Source organism: Pan paniscus, chromosome 3, assembly GCF_029289425.2.
Source record: "Pan paniscus chromosome 3, NHGRI_mPanPan1-v2.0_pri, whole genome shotgun sequence".
NCBI classification, from domain to species: domain Eukaryota; kingdom Metazoa; phylum Chordata; class Mammalia; order Primates; family Hominidae; genus Pan; species Pan paniscus.
Window position 1 is genome coordinate 34421112 of NC_073252.2, and position 21739 is coordinate 34442850.

A 21739-nucleotide genomic window follows, 5' to 3' on the forward strand; every position below is an offset into this window, starting at 1 on the left:
GTTAACAGTTCCTGGAAGAATTTCAGGTGTATTATAGATGTTCAAAAGTGCTTGATTAAATGGATGAAAGAATAAATAACATTCTATGATGCTGAAATTTAGTATTATAAAGTGATTTTTAACAATAAAGAGAATAATTCAGATCTGCGTTTGCTTAATGGATTTTCAGAATTTGACCTTAACTACAAAAATAGTAGCAAATACTAAAATAAAGTTTTTTTCTGAATAGGTTTTGATTTTCTCTCCCATAACATTAAGTTTTTGGCAGCTGATATTTATGGAATAAAAATGATGTGAATCTAATAATAAAATGTAAGTTAGCCAACTCTATTTCCTACAGAATACTCTATAAAATAAATTGTAATAAACCAAACTCTTCTAGACAGTAATGATGGATAATTTCAATTTATCTTATTTCATGAATAAAAATATACCTATCATAAATCTTTTCTTTTAACATAAATTACTACTGTTAAATTTCTGATGATGCTACCTCCCACAAATTATAACCTGAGAATCCTTAAAAAAGAAGCTGAAAATATATTATAGATGATTTTATTCTTAGCATTCATATTGATCCATAGACTATAGCTGACATATTGAAACCATTTGTCATTCTAAAATATATTTTATTCAATAATCTTGATACTTATTAATTTATCCTCTTGTTGCAAATGCCACACATATTTAAAAATAAAACAACTGTATTCATCCTTCAGCAATAAACATCTCTTAGTCTGAAGAGTATAGAAAATTTGTGCGCACAAAATATAAAGGGCAAAGAAAACTTATTTTAGCTGATAAATAAATCAATTAACTATATTTCTCCTCTTTTTTATTTTTTTACCTCTTTGTATTCTTCTGTTCTTCAATATCCTCATCACTCATATAATCTTCATTGTTATTAGTAAGCATATACATAATTGTTAAAAATAATAAGGAAAGTTACTTTTTTCACTATTTAGTATTTTAAAAGCACAATATTTGGTAATTTGCATACATTATACCATTTGTAAAATGAATGATATTTTCTTCATTTCTTATAATAGGAAACAGATACAATTATATGTGTCCAATGCCTAGTGCGATACCAATGAATGTTATGCTGACTCAAAGGAAAAGCCATTAGGAAAAGCTGACTTAAGAGCACGCTTCATGAAAGGAGGAAGGTGTTGGAAAAAGCATAACACATTAGAATTTGTGTTATTTCTAGTGTAGAATTTGCTTAAGAAAAAATCAGGTGATAAACTTGAATTAATGATATGCTAGATTATGAAAAATACCAAGTGTCAGATGAGAGTATGATATTTATTTTATTATAATTGGGATGATTCTGATGGTCTTACATTATAGTTTAGTATGTTTTCAATTGTGTTTTACAAATGTTATCCTGATAATCATAGAGAAACTGCTGAAACAAGAAGAGATGAGTGTCAAGTTGACAAGCTAGAAAATTTTGCAATAGCCCAAGAAAGATAAACAGCCAGTGAAGGGATGAACTATGGATGAGACATTGAGAATAAAATAAAAATATAAATAGATCTAAGAAGATGAGAAGAATTGATAGGTTAAATACAAAAATTATCCCGAAATAGGAAGAGAAGCAATTGGAGTCAAAGATGAATTTAGGTTTCTGAAATGAAAGAAAGGAAGAATCATGTGGCTTTGGCATAACTGGAAACGCAAGAGGTTATATAAGGGAAGATGGAGAACTTGTTTTAACAAGACAGATTGCAGATGATATAGCACTCTTCAGGATCAGATATAGCACTCTTCAGGATCAGATACTTGGGAGTTGAACAGAGATGCTCAGAATCTAGCTTTAATGTGTCTGCCTGTCTCATAGCAATGATACTACTTGAGCTCTCAGAGAGAATGAGCAAAATATGATGCCTAATCTTTTTCACCACATTCTCACTTAGAGGAAAGATAATAAGAAAGAAAAGAAAATGAAATGTGTCCAAGATATGGATCCAGAAGCAGACACTGTTTCATTATAGAAACAAAAAGAGATTACAAATTAAAAACATGTGTATACACCTGCGATAATAATAACTACTTGTCAACCTTTTGAGCACTCACTATTCTTGACATGTATTTTTATATGCATTATAGTTAATTAATACAATAAAATTCCATGAAATAAATATATTTATTATTATTGCCATTTTGGCTAGAGGAAACCAAAACACAGAATAATTACACAACTTGACCAACATGAAAAATAAACATTAGTTATAATTGTGTTAACTTCCAAATCTATATGTGTCTGATTCTACTCATGACTGAATATTAGGTGAAACACTTATTAATCTTAAAGAACCGATATTTGATAACTCATCTTCCTGGCTTAACTTCCTGCTATGTATCCTTAATCAATTAGTACCAAAAGGAAAGGGGTGCATTAACTTATTGGTGAGTTGGGAGAGCAAACTGGACATGTGCAGTCCTTCCTGCTTGCCTGAAGAGAGAACGTGTGCTGCTGAGCCCCACTGGCCTGCAGTAAGCATAGCAGGGTAACTTTTGAGATGGGCTAAGTTCAATTCAAATAGTGTCAGAAAGTACGTATGGCATTAAAACTAAACAACTTTTCTCTAAGCGGTTTTTCACAAGAAAAATTAATAAAAGTTTACCTCTGACTCTCATATTTATCTCTGTTTTATTCAAGATGGGCATAGAGGAGAGGAGATATGGTTATAATTGCTTACCTCATTATCTCCCATGTGTGATATCCAGTAATAGACTATATCTGTGACACCCTAATCACCCGAATCCTCCTGATTATCACTCACTATTTGCTAGAAAACAATACAGAGGCCACTTCCTTAAGGTATATTTACTATCCTGTGCAGGGCAAGGGGGATTTACCTGGTCTTCAAATGTGGTAGATATACCCTAAGATGACCCCAGTGAGTTACTCTCATGGAATCTCTTCCCCTTGAGCGCAAGTGAAACCTGTGACTTGAACTTAACTAAAATAATATTACCAAAGTGATGAGCTGTCGCTCCTTTCATTAGGTTATGCTGTGGAGCAAAGGCAATAGGATGTTGCTCCCACTCTGTCAGAGTAGAGAGAGGGAAACTCCTGCCAGCTTTGCAGAAGTATACTGCAATGTTATAAGAGGGCTTATGAGGTGGCCAAGAAGTGATGAGAGTGTCCCTGGCCAATGACCAGAAAGAAAACAGGGACCTCAGTTTTAAACCATAAAGAAATGAATTTTGCAAACAACCTGGAGAGCTTGCAAATGGATCCCTCCTCAGGCAAGCCTTTAGATGAGAATGTAGTATGACTTACACCTTGATTGCAGCCTTAGGAGACCATGAACAAAAACTTGAGCTAAGTTGTTTCTGAAATTCTAACCCTTCATAACTGTGAGATAATACATGTGTATTATTTTAAACACTAAGTTTGGTATAATTTCTGATACAGCAATGGAAAACAAATATACCACATATATAATCGGTGTAACCATACTTGTGATTCGACACAATCACTCACACCACCTACTGCATGATTGTCCTGTGGCATAAGGCTATCATTGTGGTGAAAGTCAAGTGATAGCCTCAAAAACAACCCCTTCAGGAGTCAAGATAGTAAATCAAAAAGAAATCGTGTTCTGGAGTTGTGGGAAGGGATTATTAAAATAATGCCACCCTTAAGTACATAAAGAACACAAAGCTGAGGATTCCTATGATATCAACACATAACTCACCAGGCTGGATCCTCCAGTAAAGCTCTAAATCTTTAGTGACAGCAGATTTTCACAAATTCAATTTAGTGGCACCAAATTCTCACTCTATATCAAATGTGATATATTTGTTACAGCAGATTTACATGATCTCCAAGACATAGTATGAAGACATCGGTTTGGTGAACAGTTTATATTCAGATTCACATAGAAAAGAAACAATACACATTTATAGCTTAGCTCTAGAACTATGTCAATTATTTGGTTATGTATCATAACATTGTCCAAAGTGATATGGACCATCTGGATGTCCCACAGAACATTAAAATGACTCATTAATCAATAATATTATGCTAATTGGTCTAAATGAGCAAGAAATGCCTAGCATATTGGAGGGCTTTGCTGATACATCCACTCTAGAAGGTGGGAGACGTACCCAGAGAAAAACACTAAATCACATTACATCATTAACCTGTTTAGGGGTTCCGTGGTCATAGGTGTATTAGGATATGACATCTAACATAAAAAGTTCACCTTTGCTCATAACTACAAAGAAGATAGTACATGATATAACGTTAAATCCAGAGGACTGTTACTCTATATGTATATATTATATCAAAATCAATGGTAATGGAGATGTGCAATACTGATGAAGTCATTTTTAGTTGAAGTCTGTAATTTTGATAAGACATGAGGGAAAAGATTGGTTGTCTCAGTCTTGAGTGGAGTATTTAAGAACAAATTTTTTACTCGGTATTCTCTGGTAATAAGCAAATTCAGTCATCTACATTGAAAGATAAAACAAAGATATGGCAATTAGTCATATTTATATGTATTTGTAAAACCAAGTAAAATTTTTGCTTTATTCTTACTAGGATATTCTTTCTTTGTTCAATATAGATTTGAAAAACTTCCATTTTTATTGCAGCCTGCAAAGACTGATTTTACCTTCTAAAAATTAAATGAGGTTGAGATTATATAAAGACATTTTATGTGAAGTTTAGAAGCTTAAGATAATGTGTGTGCCCTGAAGAAATCTCATGTTTAGATGCCTTTGAAACTCCTTATTTGTGTTTCACTCTGTCTTGATACATCTTTAGTTTCTTTAATCAATGAACACACTGCTCCACACAGCCCCTAAGGCAAAAGTTGCCATAATCAGTTTTCAGTGTAAGACAAAAGCAAACTGAAAAGAGTACTCCAGAATATGTTTACTAGTATCCCTGACAGAAGTTTTCAATCTCCCTACAGCCACCACACATTATGAATGGCAAAATGTATCTTGTCAGTAGAGCCAGTGTCTTTAAATATACTCTGGAAATTACAGTCTGGTGTCAATTTTTAAAAAGTGAATGTAGCATTTTAAAAAATACTTGATTGGTCAGAGATATATGACAAAAAATTCCTAATAAAGGAAAGGTGTTTACACATTGTTCCAAATTTGTATAGGTTTTCTTTATCTACCTGTTATGTAATAAAACTAATAAATGAATAAATTTTCACTTTCTTTAACCTGTCAAACAAAACCTACAAAAACTAGAGGAAGAGTCTGGTATAGAAGACATATTTATAGAACTGGGCAATAATTTTCTATATTCTCTATATGTTAATGAACTCTTGACATTATAGTATCTAACTTAAGAAGGTAGGCTTTTTAATTAGGCAGATCTGGGTTCTACCATTCACTAATTACGTAACCTGATTAATTACTAAACCACACAAATTTCCATTATTTCTTTTATAAAGTGGCTGTATTAACAATACTTATCTCTTAAAGTTGTTTAAAGTATTAAAAGATGCATATAATGGAGCTGACACAGTTTTCACATTAGACATTTTGGCTGCCTCCTCCTCCTCCTCCTTCTTTGTGGTCATTGTCATTGTTGTCAGGCTTTATAATAGAACTATAAATCTGCAATTGTAGCATCTTATTTTAAGTTTCCCTGACCCTGTTCTTGTCCTCAAATTTCACCTCCCCAGAGAAGCCTTTCTGTACTATTAATCTAAATTAGTTCCAACAAGCAATTCTATCTCGTTACCCTATTTTATTGTTTTCCTAGCATTTGTAATTGTTATCTTGTTTATTCATCTACGTACTATTTCATAATTAGTTCCCAATTCCAATGTCTGTCCATAAGAGGACAGACTTTATCATGTGCTACTCTATCCATCTGGCATTTAGTAGGCACCATGTAAGTACTCATTAGGTTAATGAATATGAATGTTCTCATTTTTTTTTTTGCTTCTTCATCAAGAATCAATTGTTTATTTCCAAAAAGACAACCAGAACAACCTTTTGATAAGACGTAACAAAGCTCATTAGACTTATTGAAGCAAAGTAGAGCAGTATCTCAACAAAAATCTTAGAAGTGTTTCAAAATGGAAAATATGGGCATGGTTTAGTTGCAGTTTGAAGGCTTGAGTTGAAGAATTTTGAGATGGCTGTTACAGGGTTGGAAAGTAGATGGGCTACTATTATGACAATTGTTTGGATGAAGGGTACAGCAAGATGAAGATGTTTAAATGAGCCATAAGTAAGCTGTTCAATTGTTTTGGTTTCTTACCTTCTAGGAACTGGTATTTCCTTCAGTAAGCATTGGAGTTATTTTTGTTGCTCTCAGTGTTGCTTAGCAAAGAACAAGAAATTATGCTTCTTCCAAGAATTGTTTAACACAGGGACCAGGAAATATATCTGGTTCCAATATTGTTTAACACATGGACAGAAAATTACATGGTTTCAGATTTTCAAGCTTTATTTGCATTTGACACATGGATTCCTTTCTTATTTTTGCATAGCTATCACTTGTGTATGTTATACATGATTTGGTTTGTATTCTAGTTTTCACTTGTGCTTTTGCATTATATTTTTCTAGAGCTCCTCTTACTTGCATTTTTTTCTGTCTCATTAGCTGAATAAACTTATATAGTTCTCACCCATTCAATGTGGATTCATATAAAAATTCAGTTCTAGGCCTACTTGAAATTTTTAGTCTTCCCTTATTCATTCAGATATACTACTCATTGTCACATCTTCAAATACAGTGCTTACACTTGATTTTAAATGTTAATTTTTTATTATAATCTTTTCTCTAATTTTCTGCCTCCTCTCCATACAGAGTAGACAATATTTGTAAGATATTGTCCCACTTTTACATCCTTGTCTATATAAACATCTACTTGTCTGTATAAACATCTATATAGATGTCTATTTTAATATCTACTAGTGGGCATCTCTTACAGTGTTTTGTAAAAATTCCATCAGAGAGTCTATTACATGGATAGGCTTGATGCTTTGAAAATAAATTTAACACTCTTCTGTCTACTGACTTCCCATCCACCGAGCTATCACAGTTTTTAGCTGTTAATAGCATCAATACTTGCAGTATCTCTGATAAGAACAATTCTGCTTCACCTCCCTGACCAGTAATAAGTTTTAGTTTTAGTAACTGATGCCTCTTACAAATTGACTTTTGTATGGTCTCTTAGTATTGTTTCTCCAATGCCAAGATTCACATAGCAGTCAGATTAAATTTCCTAAAATTCTACTTTGACCTTCTTAAATAAATACCTTCAGTGATACGGAACTGCTTATGACATCTATTCAGCTTAGCTTAATATTTATGATAACTTACAATTAATCTCTGGACAACCTTAGATAATTTCTAGGTGAAAGTATTTTCTATTGTTTTTCTATATCAATTAAGGAGCTTGCTGGCCCACCAGCTACGCCTTCAATGTGCCATGCATTTTTCTCCACCTTTGAATCTATATTCTCCCTGCTTAAAATACTTTTCTGTCAGCCCTGTTTCTCTTTCAATCCCCACTTCAAATTCCTTTTTCATGAAACCTTACCAAAGTAGTATAATCCACAGGGATAGCTAAATATTGAAAGATAATAGATTCAATGATAATGTTCATTTGTAATGCACAATATATATTGCCCTGACTTGACTGTAATTTCACAATTTTTATTTGTGTTTGTTTTTTCTCTTCATATTAAATATGCAAAATCTCATTATTAGAGCATTTGTAACATATGCATTTAGATGCTCTGGCGACTCTAATTTGCATGCATATTTTTTAAAACAAATATCATAGATGTTCAGTGTTATTACTTTACAGATTTGATATTTAGTAAGTACAATGGACTGAATTGTTGTGTCCCCACTCAGAAACAAATGTTGAAATCCTAACCCTAGTACAATGATATTAGGAGGTGGTGCCTTTGGGAAACAATTAGGTCATGAGGGTGGAACCCTCATGGGTAGGATTAGTGCCATTATAAAAGATATCCCAGAGAGCTCTCTGCCCTCTTCTGCTATGTGAGGATACAATGGGAAGATGGCAATCTGTAACCTGAAAAAAGAGAGTCCTCTCTAGAACCTGATCAGGCTGCCCTCTGATCTTGGACTTCCAGCCTTCAGAACTGTAAAAAATATGTTTCTGTTTTTTAAAAGCCATCCAGATCATGGGCCTTTGTTAGAGCAGCCTGAGTAAACTGAGACAGTAAGGCATGGGTATGACCCCTAGAAAGCTCTCTAAAGAATTAGGGCCATGAGTAAGAAATGCAGAATTATTTGGCTCACTAGTAGATAACAGACAGGCAAATCAAATAAACAAGCTGGTACTTCAGAGAATTGTTCTGAGATTAAAAAGTACCTTCAGGGTCTTCAGGCAGGGCTGGAAATATCCTTTTTCAATAGGCTATAGTACTGCACAGCCTTCTCTTACATAAGGTATTGTGTTTGTTTCTATCCTATTAAATATGTGAAATATATAGAAGTCAATTTGTTTCTAGTCTCATGAAAAAAATAGAGTTTATCATCTTCTAGGACTCTTCAAAGTTATAAAAATCAAAGAAAATACATTTTCAAATATTTTGCACATAAAACTGCCTCTGAAATAAAACACAGAATATTTTGCATTAGCAATTGGGTTTCCCTCATGTTTATTACTTCAATTTTTGCTCTTGGAATAGATGCTACCTAAGAATAAAAACTAACACATAGTAAGTCTTCAACAAGCCTATATTTATTGAATTTAAAGGTACAAGGTAATCATATTTAGTTTCTTCTTGTGTATTTTTATACCTTACGTATTGTTTAGTTAACTGAATAGAATATTTCCTTTCCTAGTACTTAATTTACTCTTTCTCTAGAAAATTGAGCACTTAGAGATTTTCTGGAAGACGCTTACTGCATGTGTATGTGCTAACTAAAACGGCATTTCTTATGCATCCATTAATTATTTTTGAAAAGGTATTTTCCATGGGTTCTGAAGAATTTTAGTTACAAGAGATCATGAGATGCTGAATAAGAAAAAAAAACAAACAGTGTGTTCAAATAAATTTAGAAACACTGTCTACTCAACTTTTCAAAAAAATTCAACTTGAATTTTAGATATGGGGGTCCTTCTCCATGTTTGCTACATGGACATACTAAATGATGCTGAGGTTTGAGATATGAATCCCATCACCCAGGAAGTGAGCATAGTACCTGAAAGTTAGTTTTTTTAACTCACCCTCCTCCTTCCCTTCCTACTCTAGTAGTCCAGTGTCTGTTGTTCCTGTATTTATGTCTATCTGTGCTAATCAATATTTAGCTTCCTTTTTTTGTTTTTTTTGACATGGAGTCTCGCTCTCCTGCCCAGGCTGGAGTGCAGTGGTGCGATCTCAGCTTACTACAACCTCTGCCTCCAGGGTACAAGCGCTTCTCCTGCCTCAGCCTCCAGAGTAGCTGGGATTACAGGTGCCAGCCACCATGCCCAGTTAATTTTTGCAATTTTAGTAGAGACGCGGTTTTACCATATTGGCCAGGCTGGTCTCGAACTCCTGACCTTGTGATCCACCCACCTTGGCCTTCTGAAGTGCTGGGATTACAGGTGTGAGGCACCGCACCTGGCCTTAGCTTCCATTTGTAAATGAGGCTATGTGGTATTTGGTTTTTAGGTCTCGCATTAACTCCCTTAGGATTATGGCCACTGGTTCCATTCATGTTGCTGCAAAGGATAAGATTTTATTGGTGTGTGTGTTTTTTTTTTTTTGACTGTGTAGTATTCAATGGTATATATGAGATACCATCTCACACCAGTCAGGTTGACTGCTATCAAAAACTCAAAAAACAGCAGATGCTGATGAGGCTGTGGACAAAAATGAATGCTTTTATACTGTTGGTGGGAATGTAAATTAGTCCAGCCACTGTGGAAAGCAGTCTGGAGATTTCTCAAGGAACTTAAAACAAAGTTACTATTTGACCCAGAAATCCCATTACTGGGTGTACACCCAAAAGAAAATAAACCATTCTATTAACTGTTATCTGGAGATTCACACTGTGAATTTCCATTTTAAGGAGTTTGTAAAGTCCTGCAAGAAATAAACTTGTTTCTTTTTATTTAACTTAGAGTTTTCCTATCATTTTACATAATGTTATTTAGATCAGTCATTTTCAAAACTTCTCTGTGAAAGATCCATCTTTATTTATTTATTTTTATTATACTTTAAGTTATGGGGTACATGTGAAGAACGTGCAGTTTTGTTACATAGGTATATGCGTGCCATGGTGGTTTGCTGCACCCATCAACCCGTCACCTATATTAAGTATTTCTCCTAATGTTTTTCCTCCCCTAGCCCCCTACCTCCCAACAGGCCCTGGTGTGTGATGTTCCCCTCCCTAAGTCTATGTGTTCTCATTGTTCAACTCCCACTTATGAGTGAAAACATGCAGTGTTTGGTATTCTGTTCTTGTGATAGTTTGCTGAGAATGATGGTTTCCAGCTTCATCCATGGCCCTGCAAAGGACATGAACTCATCCTTTTTTATGGCTGCATAGTATTTTATGGTGTATATGTGCCACATTTTCTTTATCCAGTCTATTACTGATGGACATTTGGGTTGGTTCCAAGTCTTTGCTATTGTGAATAGTGCCACAATAAACATACGTGTGCATGTGTCTTTATAGCAGCATGATTTATAATCCTTTGGGTATATACCCAGTAATGAGATTGCTAGGTCAAATGGTATTTCTAGTTCTAGATAGTTGAGGAATCACCACGCTGACTTCCACAATGGTTGAACTAATTTACACTCCCACCAACTGTGTAAAAGCCCTATTTCTCCACATCCTCTCCAGCATCTGTTGTTTCCTGACTTTTTAATGATTGCCATTCTAACTGGCGTGAGATGGTATCTCATTGTGGTTTTGATTTGCATTTCTCTAATGACCAGTGATAATAAGCATTTTTTTCATGTCTGTTGGCTGCATAAATGTCTTCTTTCGAGAAGTGTCTGTTCATATCCTTTGCCCACTTTTTGATGCCATTGTTTGTTTTTTCTTGTGAATTTAAGTTCTTTATAGAATCTGGATATTAGCCCTTTGTCATATGAATAGATTGCAAAAAATCTTCTCCCATTCTGTAGGTTGCCTGTTCACTCTGATGATAGTTTCTTTTGCTGTGCAGAAACCCTTTAGTTTAATCAGATCCCATCTGTCAATTTTGGCTTTTGTTGCCATTGCTTTGATGTTTTAGACATGAAGTCTTTGCCCATGCCTATGTCCTGAATGGTATTGCCCAGGTTTTCTTCTAGGATTTTTGTGGTCCTAGGTCTTATGTTTAAGTCTTTGATTCATCGCGAATTGATTTTTGTATAAGGTGTAAGGAAGGGGTCCAGTTTCAGTTTTCTGCATATGGCTAGCCAGTTTTCCCAACACCATTTATTGAATAGGGAATCTTTTCCCCATTGCTTGTTTGTGTCAGGTTTGTCAAAGATCAGATGGTTGTAGATGTGTGGTGTTATTTCTGAGGACTCAAGTGCCCCATTCATTTCTTGACTTGGAGTTTCATACATTGGCATGACTCCATGATTTTCTTTTCTCCTCTCTTGGTTCTTCCTCTGGGGCAGGATGTTGCTCAACTGCTGCATGCACAGTGTTGGTCAGCATTTTGGAGTGTGACACATACACAGTGTGTTTACTGAGGTTGTGCTCATGCTCTCTAGGGGCAATTTTCCTTTATTGGTTGAACACCCACAGAGGAAGGTCATGCATCTGCCATTTTGCCTCTTAGTATTCATGCTTGAGCCTGCTAGCCCATCTCTTTAGTTCTTACTGGGAAGCTGCAGATCCAGCTCCAGGTGTATTCTATCTATTGGAAGACTGTCTTCCCCTGTCACTGGCTGTGACCAATTATTATTTCAGAGAGACAGTTTAACAACTGCCTGACCATCACCTGACATTTGCCTGACATTCCTGGGGGTTCCTCTCCTGCCCTGCTTATGTCTGCCTAACTACCTATTCTAACAATTACAAATCCTGAATGCCATTTTGATGTGTGGCCAATTTGGGAAACTAATTCACTGTGGAATAAGCATTTTGATAAGTGAGATTACACAGCACAGGGCACTTTCTTTTTCAGTCTCGTTTTTATAGTCTCTAAGGAGGGTTACAAGAGGAGGGGGAGAGGAAGAAGACATTGGGAGGCCCAGGTCCAGCCAAAAAAGCAACATTTCAGTCATTACCAGAAAATTAAATGCTTCCTAGTATGTGAATGATTCCTTAAGGTCTGGGCAACCACAGGTATGAGTATAGCCCATAGAGTTCCCTCAAAAGACACAGAGATTCTAGTAGCACCTACTATTAACGAAACAAAAATCATTGCAAGGGTGTGCGCAGATTATTGAATGCCTCTGCATGTAAGTTTCAGATCTTCTAATTCCATATTTATCTATCTCTGGTTAATCTACTGCCTTTAAAGTGTTTTAAATTTTTGTTTTCTGAGCTATGTCTAACTCTAATGTATTGAGCTACTGGTTCATTTCCTAATCAGAACTGACTCCTGGAGTCCACCACCAGCCTGGCCCTGTCTACAAGCTCCTTTTCGCCTTGCCTTCATTCTCTAACATATTCTCTGAGTTGCTATTAATTTGTGGTGCTTTTCCTAACAGTGTACCTATATTTAGATCAATAACGGGTTCCTGAAGAAAACTGTCACTTTTGTAGTGACAGTTTCATAGTATCTAGACTGACAAGATGGGCTCAGTTTGACTATGTTTTAGAGAAGCTTCTTCCTTACTATAGACCCTGACTTCCCTTTCCTTTAGAAAACTTGTAATTACAGATTTCTTCTCTGCGTCTTTGAAATGCAGATCTTTATAAAAGCCTCTTGTCAGATTTACCACCCAGGACTGTCTCACCAGGACCTGGGAGCCATCCCTTTGATATATAATCATCATCAAGGAAGACAGCACCTCTACCTCCCAGCCTCTGTGGTAGGGTAGGAATCTGACTTCAATGGGTGACATATTCTAAGTTGTAAAACTACGTCTAGTTATGAAAATATCAGAAAGTTTACTTTTCATTTGGGTAACACCAATTAACAACCATAAATGGCCTATGTCCACCCCTTTCCACACTGCATTGCAATAAATTAAAGTCTTCCTTGCCTGTTTAACTTTATCCTGTATAATTTTTGCTTTGAGGTCTAATGATTTCTCATACATTAATCTAAATATAGTGACTATTAAGATATTTCATTACTGATTTAAGAATTCTTAATTGGAACCATTTATTAAATTAGTAAAGAAATATGAAAACAACATTTTCCATAGATTTTTTATTTTTTTAGTGTTGTTACATTATTTTGTATTTGATAAAATCAGGTCACCTTGTACCACTTAAACAAATATAAACATTTTTATAATAATTTATATCAAACTAAATAGTTTTATATTTCTAAATCATTCCTATTTATACACATGATAAAATACAATGAAGTTTGTGTGCCAATTAAATAATATCCCAGACATTTTCCTAAGCCATCTGTTCTCCCTTTTAAATACTCAAATGTTCAGCTTAATAGAGTATGTCCTGAATCTTCCTGTTTCATATTTGCCATATTATATTGCATTATTTTTTCCACATTATTAATCTGAAATGATGATCATCATTACTTTCTTATGTGCTATAATTTTATAAATATATCTGGCTATTTTACTTCTAATGGTTCAGGCTGAATTTATAATGACCATGACTTATCTCTCTGAGTGTCATTTTAGGGTGTCCATGTGCTTTTATAATGTTTTCTAAAGTAAAAATTGAAGAAAACAGTCGCATATTTTACATAGCTCTTGTTGGTGTTTTCTTATTTGTGAAAGTGTATAACTTTTATAGTTCTTATTTTTTAAAGAGAGTGTTCATTTTTAAATAAGATAGAACAATGTGATGATTCCTGGACTCTTCAATAAGCACCTAGAGAGTAATAGGAGCTTTTTATAACATTCAAGAGAAATTATAATTTTATCAGTCATCTTGGCATATCCTTAATGATTTGCCACCAGAATGTTTTAAGGATGGTCCTGACTTTTAATTCAAAATAGTAAGATTTAAATGTTACATTTTAAAGCTTTAAGGATAAGAATAAAAGATAATTCAATTGAATTTGATTTTTAGGTTAAAAATACAGAAGCACTGAGAAGTTAAGTTGCCCAAAATGACATTGCTAGAAGATGGCAAGCCCAGGCATAAGTCTGGGTTGCTATGCACCAAGCTGCAAGCTTTTAACCAGTAGGCTAAACTGCCTTCTAAGTAAATTACTTGGAAGAAATGAATACGCTGTTTGCTTCTTTGCTCCCTAAAGCATTATCTGGCACACCCTCATGATTCAAGGCCCAAGTTACTCTATTCTTTTGATCCTTTCCGCTACAAAATTCATTGATCTTAGAAACAGCTTGTGTGATAGACAAAGCTATAACTAAATGTGAAATGTCATTATTTGGCAATCTGAAATCAAAATTAGATATTCCTTTTTAAATTTCAAAACTTGTATATACACACAGGTATCCTAGATTTTGAAGTAATACACTTTTTATATTTTAAACACTGTTTTTCTCTATTCCCAGTTTCCCCTTAATTTTACATTGCTTGATGTGCTTTCTACAGTCCTTTCACCCTGTCTCAACATAGAGTGGAGGGTAAGCATCCCCCAGAGCTAGCTGTAGTCCCATTCTCCAAATTAGCTGATTATGGGCTGAGATAGATGTCATTCTCTCCGAGGTGTGGAACTTCTTCATCTAAAATGACCAGTCTCTACAGACCAATTAAGCAAAAGAATGCTGAGCCGGCTTCCGACAGGTAAAGCTCTCAAAACACACAGCAACTGTCAGGCTATGAACCTCTAAGCAATTTCTGTGAGAGAATTTTCTGAAAGGTTGAGCTAATGGGTTTGAGTACAGCTGTGCACAATGTTTTGCAGAGCCAGCAAAACTAGGGAAATGTAAGTTTTTGCCAGTTTGCTAGAACAGTGGTTCTCTGCTTTCATAAACAAGGTCCCGTAGATATGCAAGGGATTCCTTCACTACTAAAGACTGCTCTTCATTTGGAGTAAGCATCAATTTTGAACTCAGACCACCCTGTGGCCTTCATCTGCTTAAACATAAAAAAAAGACAAAGTCAAGTTTTATTGAGTAGATTTGGCTACGCTTGTAATTTCATCTGTTCCCTGAGCTTTTATGTTCCTTCCAGGGGAATTTCTCAGCAGCCTTTTCTGCATAATGATATCTGAAATGCTGTCACCACTAATCAATCTCAAACTTGTTTGAAGGGGTATCATATATTACTGAGGAATCAAACTGCATACATTTTCCTTATTTAACATGAACTTTATTATAATAAGGGAAAGTGGAAAAAACTGAGGCTTTGGAATCCAAAGGCTTGGATTAGAACTCTGGGTTTAATCACCTAATAGTTGTGTGTTCCTGGGTAAGTTAGTTAGCCCCTTCCTATTAGCCTTATCATTGTTAATTCATCTCACATATTATGGTGATTAAATCTGCTCATGTATCTGAAATGTGTCCAGGGGGTGCCTGGTACATTGTGTGTGCTTGCTGAGTGAATCTTCCTTACCTATACTCTAGATATTTTTAAAGAACAAAATTGGTCCGGAATTTTTTATTTTTTAAATTTCATTCATTCATTCACTCATTCATTCATCCAGTCATTCATTTAGTAAGAGATAGAGTCTCACTATGTTGCCCAGGCAGGAGTGTAGTCTATTTATAGGTGTGGTCATAGCACACTATATCCTTGAACTCCTGGACTCAAGGGATCCTCCCACTTCAGCCTCCCATGTACCTGGGACTATAGGAACATGTCATTGTGCCCAGCTAGTCTTGAAGTTTCTTTAAAGACTACTACATTTTTAGTGGATGACACCATTGAGGTTTCCAACCTTATTTCTATGTTTATCAACATTATGATTGTGTTTCACTCAAGACAAGCAAAGAGTGGTGTAGTGGACCAATGTGCTCCATGACCTATTTTTGCATAGTCCATGACCTAATGATGATTTTTACAATTTTAATTGCTAAAGAAAGAGAATATTATGTGACACATGAAAATTATATGAAATCAATATTTGAGTGCCGTTTAAAACATACTCACACGCTTAAGTTTTGTGCTTGCCTGCTTTAGTGCAGCAATGGCCCAGTTGAGTAGTTGCCAACAGAAACCATAGAGTCTACAAAGTCATATACTTTATACTATCTGGCTCTTTACTGAAAAAATTTACAGATCCATGATCCAGAATATTGGATATGGTCTGATCAACATATTAAGAATGATTTCACTGATCATATCACTGCTCAAAAATGTCAATCCATCTATTATGTTTAATATAGAATTAAACAAAATGTGAGCACTGACTGGTATTATTATTTCTTATTTGTTTTTGTGTTTTTTTGTGTGTGTTTTCTGGGATGTAAGTCACACAGATGGCAAATGAAATTCAAACAAGCACTTTATTCCAAAGAACATACCCTGGAGTGAGGAGGCTCTAAAGCTCTAGTTACTCTAGAAAACTTTTCATGTAACTTGTGTAAATCACTTTGCTGACTAGGAACTCATTTTTTTTTCTATTTATGTTCAAATAACCACTAGCCTTATATTAAAATCTAAAATTCTAGAATTTAAATTCAGTAGGTTTTTAATTTTCCTTACCAAAGCTTACCTCATCATCTTAAACTTAGTATTTTATTCAATGTCAAAATTTAAAAAAAAGTTGCTAAATATTAATATATACATATTTTTAAAACTTAGTCTTCAACTATTTAAAAGCAGTCTTTATGATTTTTAAATTTAGTTGACCAGAATTTTCTTTAAAAAGTGATAGAAATACAGTGAATTAATTTTTTGACACTGTGGCCTCCTGGCCTAGAAAATAGTAAATACAAAGCATAGCTTTTTTTCTTTATACTTCATGGCTTCCTTTCATATTCTAAATATTTCTAAAGTTACTATGCTTTATTGAAAGCTGTCTGAGTCTAGTGTTTTTGTTTCCATAATATAATTGGAGAAATGTTGAGAAAAACAAGGAGAAAACCGGTACACATTATATTTCTTTGTGTCCTTGTAGACATTTTTTGTTCTTTTCAATTTTTGATCCCAAAATAAATTTGTCCATGTACATACACATTTGAGTGAAAAGACTGATGAAGGACAAAAGGATTTAAATCCAAAGAAACAGGACAGTGCAATAAGTTGTGAAAAATTAGGGCAGTATGGGAGGCAGGAAAAAATTAGGGCACTGCAATTCAGAGATAGGGAGAAGTAGAGGGCAAGGAATAGCATACTATGACAGGTGAAGAATGAGCTGGGTCTACACATTATAAAGAGGGAAGATGGAGCACATGGATAGGGAGGAATAATCATATGAACATCTGCTTACTCAAAATAAGTTGTCAATACCCCAAAGGTGAGATATAAAACAAAACAAGAAAAACGGCAGTGGAAGGGTTCCAGATTGCTTATGAAAAATTTAAGAGATGTTAGGAAGATGAAATAAATTTATCTTTTCCTGAAAAAATAGACCTAGTTTGTCTTTGGGTGCTTCCTTCTTTGTTATGTTCCCAAGTCTTAATTTACTTTGTAAAATTATAATAGATTTTTTAAAAAACATAACCTATTATACACACTGGATTTTATTTTGTAACTACCATAGTTTTAGTCTAAATAAGTACTATTCAAGGCCGGGTGTGGTGGCTCACGCCTGTAATCCCAGCACTTTGGGAGGCCGAGGTGGGCAGATCATGAGTTCAGGAGATCGAGAGCATCCTGGCTAACACAGTGAAACCCCGTTTCTACTAAAAAAAAAAAAAAAAAAAAATTAGCCAGTCACTGTAGTCCCAGCTACTTGGGAGGCTGAGGCAGGAGAATGGTGTGAACCTGGGAGACGGAGCTTGCAGTGAGCCGAGATCGCACCACTGCACTCCAGCCTGGGCGACAGAGCGAGACTCCATCTCAAAATAAATAAATAAATAAATAAATAAAAACCAAATAAATAAATAAATACTAATCAAAAAGAAGTTCACATAATCCCATAAAGTAATCCCTGATTACTTTAAAACCTAAAAAAAATAGTGATATACAGCTACATGATTAAATATTCAAATATTTACAGAATAATAATGCAAACATTTACATATATGAATGTAAAATTTAAGGCCCCTAATTAAAGTTTGAATTGTCACAACTCATTTTTACTTTATTTTCCTAAAATTCATATTTCAAAATATGTTGACAAAATTAAACAAGTAAACAACAATCAATTCTCCGCCACAAAACAAGAACAACAACTACTGCTACTACAGAAAGAGGGGCTGAGTGCACTAGGTAATGTAGGATTTTTCCTAACAGTAATATCCATATAAATACATAAGCACTACATGAGAAACAGCAGTTTGAGGGAATACACATTTTCTCAGTGTGAGACAAATATCATTTACCAAATCCCAACCGACTTCATAGCTATTGAGAAGAAAACCAATAGAAACCAGCAAATGGTATCCATTATCATGCCGTGTTATAGCACAGTGTGCTCTGAATGTTGTTATTTACTTAGAATAATTTGTGCTCACATTCCTGTGAGCTACTGGATAATAACAGAAAGGTACTTCTTTTTTCTTACTACTTTAGAACACACAAAGTTTTTATCACTTCTGGAGGAATATTGATCCATAGTTTAAATGTGCAATCTGGCTCCAGATGTTTATACTCAATTACTCATGTGTACAGAGGTGCATTTTTTAAAAGAACAAATGACAATCACAAGGATATTATCCAACTAAGATCAAAGAATAAGTTGTTATGATATAGAAAAAATAGGGGAAATCACAAGGAGATTTCATAATGTTTCTTGTGGAAATGGAAATTCACTCCTTTTTTGTTGTTCGAGGGTAAGCCCAGAGATAAATTCACTGGTTTTGTATCCTCAGGTGAATCTATCAAATATATGCTGTAGGTAGTAAAAGTAGGTTTGTTTTCAAAATTTCTTAACTACTATTTGTGTCCTTGTTTAGTGTAAGCCTTCCTATCTATCTCTGTCATGATGCTTTATTATTTTTTGTCAGAACCACTCTTTCTGTATCCACTCATTTGACACAATTTATTCTCAAAATCTAATCTTAATTGCTTGTCAGGGACAAAAATCCCAAGAGAGTACCAACATTCCGTAACAGTTTGTAAACATTGGAGAATTCGAGTGTTTGTTCTGTTACTGAAAACTCCCCATAGAATTGGAAGTTAAATTTCTTGGAGGAAAATGCAGGTGACTTTATCATGAATCACTAAATTTATGCACTTCATTACAGAGAAAACAAAGATATTATTAAAAATGTAGTTATTATTATTAAAATTATTAATTTTCTCTAGAACTTGAATTAGTAGCATTTTTAAAAATCAGCTGTTCTATTTACTCTTTCTGATCAAGTCATTTTATATTATAAATACAGACAATGTATAAATTTCCTCTTTAAAAGACCATAATATGTCAAAATAATAAATAAGCACCTAGATTTCATTGGTGGCCAAATTTTATGCAATCTCTCTTAAGAGTATTTTTGTCTTTCTATCCCAGGAACCCAGCTATATTTTAAACCAAGTACCAAAGCCACCTACACAAACCACCTGCTCATAACCAGGTCCCCAGGCTCAGCTCTCTCCTCCTTTTCTGGCCAAGCAGCTATCTTATATGTCTTGCTATGATCAATATACATATCTGTTGTCATTATCAAGAACACATATTCCTTCTTGGCCCTAAACTAGATATCAAAGAATAGATTAAGCAAAACAGTGATATTCTTGAGTCTATTCACAGTTCAGAATCAGCACTTTTGTCAACCAAGACTTTCCCTTCTCCTCTCAGGATCATGGACACACTGACACAGCTGTTCAAGAAACACTATCCTTACCTTTGCTGTCTGATCCTTTTATGATTCACGGTTTGGGATTTCGGCTCTGATGTCGTTCATTAATTCCTTTATTCTAGTCACTTGTTCAGTTAAGAAAACTATTTCCAGTGTCCTCTATGTACCAAACACTATCATGGTTCCTGAAACATAACAATAATAGCGAAATTTATTGAGTGCTTACTATATGAACTAAAAACTTGACTCATGTGTCATGATATACCTTGGAAAATCATACTATGTATATGTTAATATTATGTCCATTTTAAAATAAATCAAATTGAGGCTTAAGGAAGTTAAAAAACTTAAGCAAGACTATACAGTAGAATTAGAATCAAGATACTAGAACCCCAGAGACTACATTCTTAACCCTAAAATAAAGAAATAAATAAAAATAATCATAAAAAATGAATCTTCTGGTAAAGGAATTCTTATAATTTAGTGGTAGAAGTCAATAATCGTTAATTGCACTATAATTAGGCTAGCATAGATCTATGCACATGCTGTTGTGGTCAGATATAAAATATGTGATAGCATATTTAGAGGAAAAATATTTTTAGATTGGTCACATCACTTCATTGTCTTGTTGCTTCCAGTATCTTTGAATAGATTATAGATTATTATGCAAGATAATAAAAGGAAAAGTCCAATTTATCCATTAAGTTATTTATGTCCATAGCATGATATTTGTTTTTTCGTCTTTTATAACTATCTGTGCTAATGGCTGGTGTGTTCCACTATCCATTCACTTCTCAATTTTCTTTTTGTAACAAAGTAGAAGAATTTAATGTTCTTTATTAATTAGCATTTACTAAATAAAATTACTTCTTCCAGCTTTGACTTAAAAATTTTAATTATTGTAAAATCAAGAAATAATTCCCATTAACTTACAACATGTTCTATATCTGCAATCTATATTTTTAGAAGCTTCTCTTGACCTCCTATCTGCCTTCAGGTACTGCCCTATTTTTTGTCACTTTTCACATGAAAACTCAAATAGTTGGCTGTAATCCATTTCAAGTTTCTGAATTTCTTTTATTTGCTGAACTTGTGCCCCTGGAACTCCACTGAAGCTGTTCATGTATATATCACCACTGACCTCCTATTACAAAGAACAAAAGCCCTTTGTCTCTTCTCATCTTACATGCTCTCTCAGAATCACTCAGAAAAATTGAACAGCACCTCCTTCTTTAAACAGTAAATTCCCTTGACTTATGTGATATTATGGATTCCTGATTTTCTTCCTGCTTTATTGATGTGTACTTCTGAGTTCCATTTTATGAATCCTTCCCTTTTTTTCAACTTGTAAATATAGTGTATTTCAGGGATGTATTGTTCTTATGTTTCTTTTTTGTAACTTTGTACTTAATACACTATATCTCATGGTAATCTCATCCTGGCTGATATTTCTTGGGGATTGGTTCTAGGACTTCCCAGGGATGCCAAAATCTGCAAAGGCTCAAGTCTCTTGTATAAAGTAGTGTAGTATTTGCATATAAACAACGCACATCTTCCTATATTCTTTAAATAATCTTTAGATTACTTATATTACCAATGAAATGTAAATGCTATGTAAATAGTTGTTATATAGTGTTGTTTAGAAAATAATGACAGGAAGAAAGTCTGTACACGTTCAGGCCAGATGGATTTTAAGATATTTTCAATCTGCTGTTGGTTAAATCCATAGATGTAAAACCCCGGGATATAAAGGGCTCACTGTATACCTATCTACATACCCATGATTCATAGATTTGTCTTCGGCCTTAAATTTTACCCTGAATTTCAAACTCATGTATGCTTATACTTGTTTCATTCATTC

At 34.3% G+C, this 21739-nt stretch overlaps 1 long non-coding RNA gene across 1 annotated transcript in view; it reads right to left on the reverse strand.

The window, feature by feature from the left end:
- The window catches only part of LOC130541426 (uncharacterized), a 147168-nt gene that overhangs the window by 116676 nt on the left and 8753 nt on the right, over positions 1 to 21739 (reverse strand). The window contains exon 2 of the long non-coding RNA XR_008955482.2: positions 19924 to 20063. This is a non-coding gene — a long non-coding RNA (uncharacterized LOC130541426). The remainder of the gene's footprint in view (positions 1 to 19923; positions 20064 to 21739) is intronic.